This window comes from Galeopterus variegatus, unplaced genomic scaffold, assembly GCF_000696425.1.
Source record: "Galeopterus variegatus unplaced genomic scaffold, G_variegatus-3.0.2 Scaffold9567, whole genome shotgun sequence".
NCBI classification, from domain to species: Eukaryota; Metazoa; Chordata; class Mammalia; order Dermoptera; family Cynocephalidae; genus Galeopterus; species Galeopterus variegatus.
This window is the reverse complement of record NW_007735678.1, coordinates 36194-49024: the sequence shown is the minus strand read 5'-3', so window position 1 is coordinate 49024 and position 12831 is coordinate 36194. Positions and strand designations below refer to the sequence as shown.

At 36.1% G+C, this 12831-nt stretch overlaps 1 long non-coding RNA gene across 1 annotated transcript; it reads left to right on the top strand.

The window, feature by feature from the left end:
- Nucleotides 1-495: 495 nt before the first annotated feature.
- Nucleotides 496-12366, top strand: LOC103609390. The gene is made up of 4 exons (XR_552138.1): nucleotides 496-572; nucleotides 1618-1713; nucleotides 10815-10909; nucleotides 11983-12366. It is a non-coding gene; the product is annotated as an uncharacterized LOC103609390 (long non-coding RNA).
- The last annotated feature ends 465 nt before the right edge of the window (nucleotides 12367-12831 follow it).

Genomic DNA, 12831 nt, shown 5'->3' with positions numbered 1-12831 from the left:
TTTTTTTTTTTTTTTTTTTTTTTTTTTTTTAATAAAAGAAAAAGAGAGGGACTAATACACGTGAAAAAGGAAGAAACACCTGAAACAGACCTAAACCCAAGACTGGAATTGTTTGTTATACTGCGTTATTGCAGCAATAGCACAATTATACTTTTGTTTGTTTGTTTGTTTTTCCCTTCCTTTGCCGAACTAATTCATATTCTAGGACGAGGCATTCTCTTTGCCTGGGATACTTTGCTGCTCCTGAACACCCTCACTTACTTTTCCCCAATTCTTCAATAAGATAATGTGTGTTTGCTAATTAGGTTTCAGCTTAAATGTCAGTTCTTTAGGAGAAAGAGAAGCCTGGTTTAACTCTCAATATAAATTACAACACTTCTTTGTATTTGCTGTTCTGGTAATTTGTCTATATTTTTTTGTAGTCCTTATTACAATCTGGAGTCATATTTATTCATGGATTGGCTTAATGTCTTTCTTTCTCTCCAGACTATGAAGATGAAGACCACGTTTATTGTGTTCATCACCACAGAGGCAGTTTGCATAGCAGTTAAGGATGCTGGTTCTCGAACCAGGTAAAAATTCCAGCTTTGCCACTTGCTAGCTGTGTGACCACTGACAAGCTGTGTTACTTAACTGTTTGATCTCAATTTCTTCACCCTTACAAGTGGTGTGTATTAGTCCATTTCTGTTGCTTATATTAGAATACCTGAAACCAGGTAAAAATTCCAGCTTTGCCACTTGCGAGCTGTGTGACCACTGACAAGCTGTGTTACTTAACTGTTTGATCTCAGTTTCTTCACCCTTACAAGTGGTGTGTATTAGTCCATTTCTGTTGCTTATATTAGAATACCTGAAACTGGGTAATATATAAACGAAATTTTTTTCTTACAATTTTGCAGGCTGGGAAGTGCATGGTTCAGGGGGAACATCTAGTGACGGCCTTCTTCCTGGTGGGGTATCTCTGCAGAGACACAAGGTGTCACTTGGTGAGAATGGGCTGAGCAAGAGCACTAACCTCCTCACTTGGTCTTCTTATTAAAACATCAGAACCATACCCATTATTCCATGAATGGATTAATCTACTCATGAGGTCACAGTCCTTATAATCTAATGACTTCTTAAAGGCTCCAGCTTTCATATACCACGATTGGTTTCCCACCCTCTTAACATTGTTACCATGGAGGTCAGATTTCCAATACATGAAATTTGGGGGGACACATTTAACTCATAGTATGAAATAATAATAGAAATTACTTCACATTTTTTAAATGCAGAATACAAAGATGCATGTAAATCAGAGTTCTTTGTCAACCTATGCTATTGTCAGTGTTATTTTTTATCATCCTGAATACCTCACACAGTTTCTGCCCTTAGGACTCACTCTGTAAACAATTATTCGATGAATGAATGCATGCTGCCCTCCTATTATGGCAGTTATGCAACAGAGTTTTGTCCTTGATATTCAGGTAAAAATGTGATGGGTCAGTAGAAGCCTAGTAACCCTGCAGATTTCTGAGCTCAAAGACGATTATCAATAGAATATCAGCATCTTCCTCCTCATGCATTTTCTAATGGAAAGCATCCTTAGTGTGTTCACTGATGGAGCCTTTCTTCTAGGGAAGGTGGCAGCTATGCACCCTGCTGCACACATGGATAAGACAAAAGATAACTTGAGGAAAGCAGCATCTGTTGGAGAAGAGCAGGATGAATCTTGTGAGTTCCTGATTTCTTGCTGGATTTTTTTCCACTGTATTATCTTGAGGCTTGGGAGATAGAAAGAATGAAGATAGGGTCCTAAATGAAAGAAATGGGCATCTTCATGGGTGAAGTATTTCAATACTCATGTGTATATGACTCTCTCAGATGTGAGATCTCCCATTGGCCAAGCCCCTTAGTCCTAAGCCTTTCTCTAAATTTGCTCTCTGTACTTTTATCCTGGCAATATTGTAGTCCAGGTGGTCAATGTCCCTCCCCATGGGTTTATTATTTATATTTTGCTGGTTCCTCTACACTCTTGGTTTTGAGTTCTTAGGAGTCACTAGTGTGGAGTCAACAGTTCTCTTGTGGTGTAGGAAAGTCTCCTGGCCATGAAGCCTGGAGAACAGTTAGGAAAACACTAAACACTGATTTAATATAAATAGGAATATTACAAGTTGAAAGATTGACTACCTCTATTAAGCACTATTAGTCAGAAATTGCACTGCATATGTTCAATCCATTTACTGGAAAAAAATGTATGTAGAGACTCTAGACTTGTTAGTGTAATTAAAAGCATCCTTCTAGTGAATTTTAAAGCATCCCATTTACTTAGTTTTCAGGTCCCTATACTTGTTAATCAGTCTGTCAAGCATAATAGCCTTTTCGGGCTGGAAGTATTTAATCCTGTGTGAATGGACTTATCAGCATGTCTTAGAAAGACAATGTATGACTTCCTGGCAAATAAATGGCTGCAATTAGGTAGTAATTATTCAGTGTCATGTTACTATGATTTTAAAAAACCTGTCAGGCTAACCTGTGGTAGAGGGACTCAGAAGTTATAAGTGAGAGTTCAGAACAAGATTTTACATTCTGGGGTGGGAGAGTTCTTGACCCCAGGGTCTACTTCTGAAATCTCCAAGTCCATCCTTACTAACAAAACCTAACTGTGGCACCTGACTCAACGGACCCTGTGGAATGTACAGCTGACATGGTACCCAAGTCCTAGGAAGAGTAAAGTAACTTTTGGCTTTACAGTTCCCTGGTATGTTTGCTGATGTTAGAGTCTTGTGCCCCGTAGCTACCAGGGGACCAGATTCCTTGTATTTCTGCATGAGCAAAGGCAAATATATTGAGAGTAAAATTAGGTATCTTAGCTTTTTGTGTTATGATTTGCTTTTTTGCTCCCCATTTATAAGGAACCATCAGTAACAAAACTAATTTTGAATAGGAGCAGAATTGCTAGAGTGTCTGATTTCCCAATAGATATGAAATCAAATTTATTTTGTCCTGACTTTTGGGAATATATGTCAGAATCACACTGTGATTCAGAACTACATTGCAGATAAAAAGTACGTGCTTTTTGAGTTAGGTTTTAATGATCTGTGGGAAAAAATCAGTCAGGATACTATGGGCTGCTGTAGGGCTATTTGAATCTGAAAGACAATCTTCAGAATCTAAATCTTAACTTTAGTCTTAATCTGAAAATCAAAGATTAGCCTGAACTAGAGCATTGTAGAGACCTGAACATTACTCAGTCCCCAGGAGGACACAGCAATAATTTTGAGACTATAGAAGGGTGATGGAAATTGGTTTCATCTACTCCTGATTTGTAGTTGTTCCTTGTTGAGAATGGTTCAACCAGTGAGAACATGTGTCACTTTGCTCAGCAATATCTTAACATGGACACAGACTGGACATATGTTATAATAAACCTCACTGGTTCAGGTGAGAAAAGTTGAAAGGCAGATCTCAACCAGGTCAGCCTCTGGTGGTTCTCTACTATCTTGCAAAAGCAGAAAATCAGTTCTGGTTATATTTCAGAGACATTGTGATATATGGAAAGCAAATGGATTTTGGTGTTGGATCTAATCGTTGATACTGGTTCTACCAGTTAACTGTGAGAACTTGGGCAAGTCATTTAATGTTTTCTAGCCCACTTTACCATACTGATAGCCAAAAGAATCTACTCTGACCAGGGCCTCTAAATTATAGTGCCTTGGGTGATCTGGGATAAGTCAATAATCACATCCACCTGTCCTGGAAAATGTTATCTTAAGACCAATACCTCTTATTACCTTTATCCTACATCCCTGCATGTAGGATGTAATCCACTAACAATTACAAATCTGTATGTCATATACTACCAGTAGAAAGCCTGATGAAGTAATTAGGTGTGGCTCTCTTGCTCTCTCTATCTGTCCTTTGATCCTTCTCCCTTCCTGTGATTACAAAATGTTAAGCTTTGTTGGCCCTCTTTGGAATGCATTTTTCAGGGCTACCTGATCTGTGTCTCCCTGATTACAATAGTCATATTGGATCTATAGATCCTTGGTGTATGTATTTGGTCTCAGTTTCTTTTTAGGTCAACAATACAAACTTTGTCAATACTAATATTTCTTTCATTCAGTTACAGCAATGTTAAAATAAAAAAAAGTACTAAGGCACAGTGTTGGCATCTACTAAGTTACTGAGGAGGGTGCTACTATTAAATCAAGCAAACAAATAAGCAAACAAACAAACAATCTTTACAGGAATAATAGGCAGCTCCTAGCCTTACATTTAAATAAATGATAGGGATTAATTTTGCTTTAATTTGAGCAAATAGCTCTTCAAACATATTTTCAAATAGGTAAAATAATGACTCCAAAGAATATATAAAATGAACCTGTGTAAAATATTTTATTTTATTGAATACTTAATAAGAAATCTACTAACATGTCATGATTGGTTCAAAGAATGTTTAAGAAATCCAAGTAAATATAAGCAACATTTATATATAGTTTACAGATAACATGCAAAAGCTGGTTAATGTCCAACAGTGACATATTTTGGGGGGAGTTATCTGTTTCACCAAAGGGAAATTACTTGCATCTCTACCAGGACAAAAACAATTCCGCTGAGTCTGAGCTTATTAAATGGTATGAAACAAATGACTTCCTAGTTGATTTTCTACATGTTATTTGACAGCAGGTCTTAGTTTTTCACTGGATGTTCAGATTTGGCTAGAGGGCTCATTGTTTGGCTACTGGGCCACTCCATCGGGCTGCTTGCATTTTTTCCTGAAAGAGAGAAAGAGAAAGAGAAAAATAATGAGAGACAGCGAGCGAGTGAGCAATGCCTTTTAATTTTATGACTCATCCTAAAAATTCACACATCATTACTTTTGTTTGTAAGAAGTAAGTCACTAATTCCAACTCATACTCACTGGGAGTTAGACATTACATTTTGAGAGGGAGTTTGTTAAAGATGAATTTGTGAAGATATTTTAAAAGCACCAACATAAAAAAGCAACCTCAGTGGTTTAAATCTCAGTGGTTTTAAACAATAATAGTTTATTCTTACTTATGCTATGTCTTCTGCGAGGGTCAGTAGAGAGGTTTTGTTTATTGCAATCACTTAGAGGCACAGGCTAAATGAAAACCACCATCTTAAATAGTGCAGTTCTCAGTGGAAAAAGAGAAAAAGATATTTGAAGTCTTCAACCAGCTGTTAAAGATCCCATCTATATCATATTAATAAAATAAAGGACAAAAACCACATAATCATCTCTGTGGACCCAGAAAAAACTGTTTGACAAAATCTAACACCTCTTCATAATAAAAGAACACTTACTAAATAAGGAATAGAAGAGAGATTCCTCAACCTGATAAAGAGTATTTACAAAGAACCCACAGCTATCAACATTGTTAAGAGTAAAAGCTTAAACTATTTTCTCCTAAGATCAGAAATAAGACACAGATGTCCACTCTCATAACTTTTGCTCAATATTTCCTCGAGATTTTTAGCCAATGCAATGAGGTTAGAAAAAGCAATAAAGGCATCTGGTTTGGAGCCAAAGAAGTTAAACTATTTATATTCAAATATGATATGTATGGCATTGTGTATAGAACATCCTAAGGAATCCACAAAAATATTATTATAATTAGTAAATTAGTTCAGCAAGGTTTCAGGATACAAAACTAATGTACAAAAATAAATTGTAATTCTATACAGTAACAATGAACAATTAAAATAATTTTAAGAAAATAATTTATAACAACAGTACTAGAAAAGTATACAGTAATTATAAGTACATTTTAAAAAGAAAATATAAAACTTGTGCACTCTAAACTAGAAAACATTGTTGAAATAAGTTAAAGATATAAATAAATGAAAAAAAATCTAAGTTCATGGATTAGAAGACAATATTGTTGAGATGGAAGTACTCCTAAAATTGATCTGTAGACTCAATGTGATGTCTATCAAGATCTTAGCTGGCTTTCTTATATAAATCAAGAAGCCTATTATAAAATTCATATGGAGACACATGAAAATTATAATCTCCAAAACAATTTTGAAGAATAACAAATTTGGAGGACTTATGCTTTCCAATGTTAAGCATTACACAGCTGCAATAATCAAGACAGTGTGGCATTGGCATAAAAGTAGATATACAGATCTATGGGATAGAATTAAGAGTCCTGAAATATACCCTCACATTTATAGTCAGTTGACATTCAACAAGGGTGCCAGACAGTTAAAAGGAGAAAAACAGTCTTTTCAACAAATGGTGCTGACAACTATATATTCACACGTAAAATAATGATGTGGTACCCTTTTCTTACACCACACACAAAAACGAACTATAAATGGTCCATAGACCTTAATTAAAGAGCTAAAGCTATGGTACTTTTTTAAAAAAAGTATTAGATTAAATTTTTGTGTTCTTGGTTTAGGCAAAGCTTTCTCAAATACGACACAAAAAGCCCAAGTGACAAAAGATAAAAAAAAAAAATAGATGAAGTAAGTCCCATTAAAATTAAAAACATTTATGCTTCAAAAGACACCAAGGAAAGTGAAGAGACAACACTCACAGTAGAAAATCATGTATCTGGTAAAAGACTTTCATCAAGGATATGTAAAGTAGTCTTACAACTCAATGGTGAAAAAACAAGTAATCCAGTTAAATGAATAGACATTTCTCCAAAGAAATATGTAAGTGGCCAATGCACACATGGAAAAATATTCAACAATTTAGTCATTAGGAAAATACAAATAAAAACTACCGTGTAACTCCACTTCATAATGCACAAGGATGGCTATAAGCAAAAAGGCAGATAATGTGTTGCTGAGAATGTGGATAAATTGGAATTGTTATTGATTGCTATTGGAAGTGTAAACTGGTTCAACCATTTGAAAAACGTTTTAAAATTTCTTCAAATGTGAAACATAGACTAATCATATGGCTCAATTTTACTCCTAAGTATATACCTAAAATATATGAAAACACACACCCGCACAAAAACAGAGCCTGATGCATAGCCAGTGTTCAGTAAATTTTTATTTAACATATTAATAAATGTGTTAGGTCAAAAAATCATTTACAGAACAGATATGATGTTGATGGAGAGAGGAGAGAGAGGAAGGGAGGAAAAGGAGGAATTGATAAAGGTACACAAAAATCAACTATATTGTATATCGATAAGTTAAAATAAAATAAATTAAATCATTCACAGACTGTAATTTTGTGAAATTCTGGCAGAATCAGAACTTGTGTATAGACAATTGAGCGCTACTTTTTTAGAAATTTTTTTCATCAGAAACGTGCTGATATAGTGGAGGAATCCTAATTTCAGATCTTTTTTTTTTTTTTTCTGTAATATGCTCACACTTTTCAGACTATTGACCTCATTCTGGGTTCAGAGAATCTATTTTCAGTCATCCTCGACCAAACAGAGAGGATAACATATCATTGCCTTGGGATTACGGGAATTTTTGAAATGAACTGGCTTTAAGGATCCTGATATTAAAGGCCAGGCTGGAGTGCAAGCCAACTCTTCGTTTGGATTTCAGGTTTTGGAGGTTGAAGCCCCCACCAGGCTGCATGCTTGTTTCACAGCTCGCTCTTGAACCTGATCAGGTTGGGGTGAGAGGAGATGGTATGCTTATGATGGAAAAGGTCAATTTTATTAAACAGTCAATTCAGTGGCATAGAGCCCCCTCATAGTGTGGAGTGGGGGAAACCATAGCAGTTTGCCCATAGTCTTAGGTCCATGAATAGCCTTTAACTTGGAGTTCTGGGGAAGAGTGTGCAATCCTGGTGCTGAATGACACCCAGGTATACCATTTTCTGGACTCCATCTTCATCCCTTGAGGAGGCACTGGAAGAGTTATTCCTGAAAATATTACTTTCCAGCTCTGTCCATGTAAATTCAGCATTGAGTCCACAGATACTCCTGCCAGGATCTTGCCTGTAACCCAGAGAACAGTTACTCATGTCATGAGCCAGGGGTCCATCTCTATCTTTTCCACCCTGTAGTTAGTTGCAGGAATAGATCTCACAAGACATAAAAGAAATGTCTCCAATGTTTGTTTTTCTCCAATATTTCCAGTCACCTGATTCACAGGTCTTTCTCATATTTTTTCAACCTTACCAAATTAATCTCTCTTAACCACAATACGGCAGGTATAGATATAGGACACAGAGCAGGAGGGACTAAATGGATTTAGTCAACAATGGAAATTTAGGGATAATACAGTAGATGGTGTCTATTGGGAAACTTACAGCAGGAAGGGAGATAGAAAGTAAAGGTGTAGGTGAGGGGTTTTCCAGTAAGGACATCAAGGAAGACTTCAATTAGCAGGTGACAAACATCTGAGAGAAGTGCTGAAGGAGGGGAGAGTGTGCTAGTATAGATTTCACAAAGAAAAGCATTCCTGGTAGATGGGTGAGCAAGTGCCAAGGTCCTGGGGTAGAAGCATGCCTGGTGCATTAGAAGAACAGCAATAAATTCAGTGTGGCTGGAGTAGAGTGAAAAGGAGGGGAGACAAGTGAGGCGAGTAGGCAGGTAATGGCATGGCAGGCAAGAGGTAAAGATGTGTAAAGTTGATCGTGGGGATTTTGGATTTAATGTGAATGAGAAGAGAATGTATCATTATCTGGAACAGAGTAGTGACATTATTCAACTGTAGTTAAACAGGAGTGCTCTGGCAATGGCATGGAGAAAATAAAGAGTCAGGACACTGGCAGGGAGACAAGTTAGTAGATATTACTGCCACCCAGTCAAGAGGTGGTGATGGGCTATATCAGTGTAGAAGATGAGTCCATGGTGAGAAAGTGAGAGGATTCTGTGTATTATTTCCAGGTAGAATTTATGGACCCTCTTGATGAATAGCACATGGGCTGTGAGCAAAACGAGAGGCAAAAATGATCAAGGTTTTGTCCTGCCAACTGGAAAGATGGAATTGCCATTGGCTGAGGTGGGGAAGGCTGCAGGAAGAGTGCATGGAGGGGTATAGATTGGTGGAGGTGACACCAGAGTTTAGCTTTAGACATATTCATATAGAGATGTTTATTTGATATCTAAGTGGAGACAATGTATTAGTAGTTGGATAAAGGATTCTTGAAGTTAGGAGAATATTGCGGCTGAAGATATAAACTCCGTGATTCTTATTCTTATACCTTTAAACGATATATCTGTCCCAAATCACTGAAATTCCCCCAAGCATTTCCAGAGAGCTGTCTGTGGCCTCTTCATATTTATTGGTTTAGGTAAATCTGAGTGCTTTTGTGATCTAGTGTTATTCAGCCAGCCCACTCTGGGTCTGATCTTCACCATATTGGCTATGAACTAAGTTCCGCTGTGTAATTGTTAGTGCACTACACTGCCTTCGGAATTGTAAGTACAATGCTGCTCTTTATGCATGATGGTATTGCTGAGATGTCACTCGGGCAATTGCCACAAGTTTCTTTTTCCCCAGATGCAACTTCTCCATTGGACACTAGCATGACCTCTATGGGGCTGAGAGTACAGGTGACCTCATGGCTGCTATTGAGAGCCTAGCCAGCTACCATTCCCAATGCATGAACATATGTCCCTGGCCTCAATAGTGTCTGCTCTCTATTGGATGAGCCGTTCTGTCCTTTAGGAAGTAAAAATGACTCAGCTAATAAGACTCATGCAATGCAGGGACACAACAATTTTACACAGATAATATGGGAAATGTTCCACACTCTGATAATCCATTTTTAAAGTAATTTGAAGATCCTGTGTATGACTTCGCTTTTTTATTTTTCCTTTTGATATGCAATTATGTCATGCACGAGTTCAGGGACACAGAAGGAATAAATATAGAATCAAAGAATAAATGAATGTGTATTATATATAGGCTTCATAGGCTCTATCCAACATGGGGATCCAGAGTTAAACCAATCAGGTGGTGAACCCTGATGTCTCCACTTCATAGCTCTTTGACCTGCCTATGCCTTGGTCACCTCTTCTAGTCGTTGACATGGTAGGCTAGCACTTGCTGGCCTCCTTAATATTAGACAGGGCCTTGGGACTATGTCTGGCCAATGGGTTATTGGTGGAAGCTAAGTGTGTCACTTTTGGACTTGAAAATTTAAATCCCAGTTGCAAAATCCCCAGAGATCTCTTTTCCCTTCAAGTCCAATACCAAATAGTCTAGATATAGAATGGTGTGCATAATTTGCATTATGTGTATAAAAATGGGGCAAAAAAGGCACATAACTATTTATTTGCTTGTAGATGCATATGATATCTCTGAGGATAATCAATAACAAACAGTAGGGTCTGGATCAAAATATCCCAATTCCACTATCAGAGAAATCCATAAACCTTCACCTCTTGCACCAGAAAGAGTAACTCACAAGATGTAACCACCTGCCCTCTGTGTGTATTGATACAATCTGTTATAATATTTTTAAAGCAAACTAGAATGAGCTTGTCTATCTTAGGGAGATTTAAATAGAAATGACTGCACCCATGATTAGTTCATGTAATACTATATAATAGTGTTTTCATGCAGGGTGGTGGCTAACAGGAATAAAGAGAGATAAAATATTCTTAAAATTTGTATCCAAGGAACAATGTAAGATCATGTGTGTGCTGTCATATCCTGGAGATAACTTTGACATATTGTCAGAAAAACAGAGGCATGGGAAAAATAAATGTTTGGCAAGTGTTTAGTGTTTCTGGTTTCATCATAATGATGTTAATGAAACCAAACTGTAGAAGAGGGTGAGCTGTTTATGTGAGAATCAGTTGTACATTTAGCAACTGAGAAAATGGAGGTCTCTAAATTACGTGCCCATTAACATTATTTTCTGCTCCCAGGATATACTGGCTTTATGAAAATATAGGGTCACTCATGCCACACTGCAAGGGAGATTCTACTTTTAAAATGAATCTGCAGTGACTGTAGTTGAAAGGTGAGATTGTATGCATCCGTGCACACACACACAAACACACACACACTCTCATTTGCATGATTTAACCGTCATGTAAGTAGTGATATTCTGTGCATGTAATTTTGCAACTTGCTTTCATTGTCTTGGTCTTATATATATATACCTGTGGTGAAAGATGTAGTTCTACTTAATGCATTTTAAAATAGCTGTTTGGTTTCTTATTGTATCAATATACTACACATTTTTATCCATTGTCTGATTTATGGAAAAGTAGGTGGCTTTCATATTTCTGTGATTTTAGACAGTGTTGCTAAACATTCTTATGTGTATCTCCTTGTTCACAAACAGTGACACACACCTATATACATGAGTGTGTGTATACAAAATATATTTATATTATATAAAATATTTCTATGTGTAAATATATATATATGCATACACAATCACACATATATACACTACTATGCATATACATATATGCAAACACACATATATAAACAAAATTACATACATATTCAAGAATGGAACTGCTGCTTGGTATTGCATGAATATCTTCAATTTTACTAGATATTGTAGAATTGATTTTCAGATGTGCTTACACTAATTTACAATCTCATATGCAACGTATGCAAGCTCTGGTCTTATACTTTCTCCACAATTTATAGTATTGTCAGATTTTTAAATGGTCTTTCAACATTTTGGGTGTTCTGTGGTATTTCATTGTTTTAACGTACAGTTACTTGATTGATAGTGAAATGAATAGACTACATATATGTCTGTTGCTTATTTTTAATTCTTCTTTAAATTACCTATTTATATTATTTGCTGTTTTTTTATTAGGCTGTTTGTATTTTACTTATTGCTTTATTAATATTCACTATATATTCTGGATACTATTCTCTTGTGTGTTATGAGTCACAGATATCTTCTTCTATTTTGTAATTTGCATGTTCTCTTTGATTTTCATCTCTTTTGTTTCAGAGTGATATATTTTGCTCTTTAGTTATGGAATGCTAGAATTAAGAAAACAATAATAATTACCACCATGTATCAAACAGTAAGTGCTGATCTTTGACATACATTATCTCTTTTAGTGCTCACATCAACCCTGTGAACAAGATCTTTATTTCCATGTTACTGATGAAGACTCTGAGATGCAGAAACTTAAGTCAATTTGCCAGAATTAAACAGTCAGGATGGTTATAAATTTAGTTCAGTTTTTTGTGACCTCAAATATATGTCTTTAGCCATACCAATAAATAAGGGCTACATAAGTCTAGGTGTGCAGGAACTGTGGAGAAGATTGGCCTAAGTGCCATACAAAATCTTCAAAATGTTCATGAAAAATATGTATTGTTAAAAAAATCTGCAAAAATTTCAAAATTGTTTTGCACCAAAATGAACTCATACCAACTTGGTATAACATGTCTGAGCAGGATCTACACTGAGGCACTAAGAAGGATAAGACATTAATTTGAAAAGAGTTTCTATCAAAGCAACATGAATTATGCTAAAATTGAAGCAAGAATAAACATCAAATTTATGGTGAATTTTGGATGGAAGAATGGTGAAATCATTGTTGCTTTATGAAAAGTTTATGGGAACAATGCACACAAAGAAATCAGCACTTTACAGATGAATAACTCATTTAAGGGATGAGACAATGTCAAAGATGAAGCCGAATGAAGATTATCCACATCAATTTGTAAGAAAAAAATAATCTTTTTCATGCCCTAATTGAAGAGGACTGATACTTAGCAGAAACAATAGCCAACACCATAGACATGTCAATTGGTTCAGCTTACAGAATTCTGACTGAAAAATTACAGTTGAGCAAATTGTTTGCTCAGTGGGTATCAAAACTGTTGTGATAAGCTGCAGACAAAAGCAGAGCTTTCAATGAAAATTTTCAACATGTAGTATCAAGATCCTGAAGCATTTGT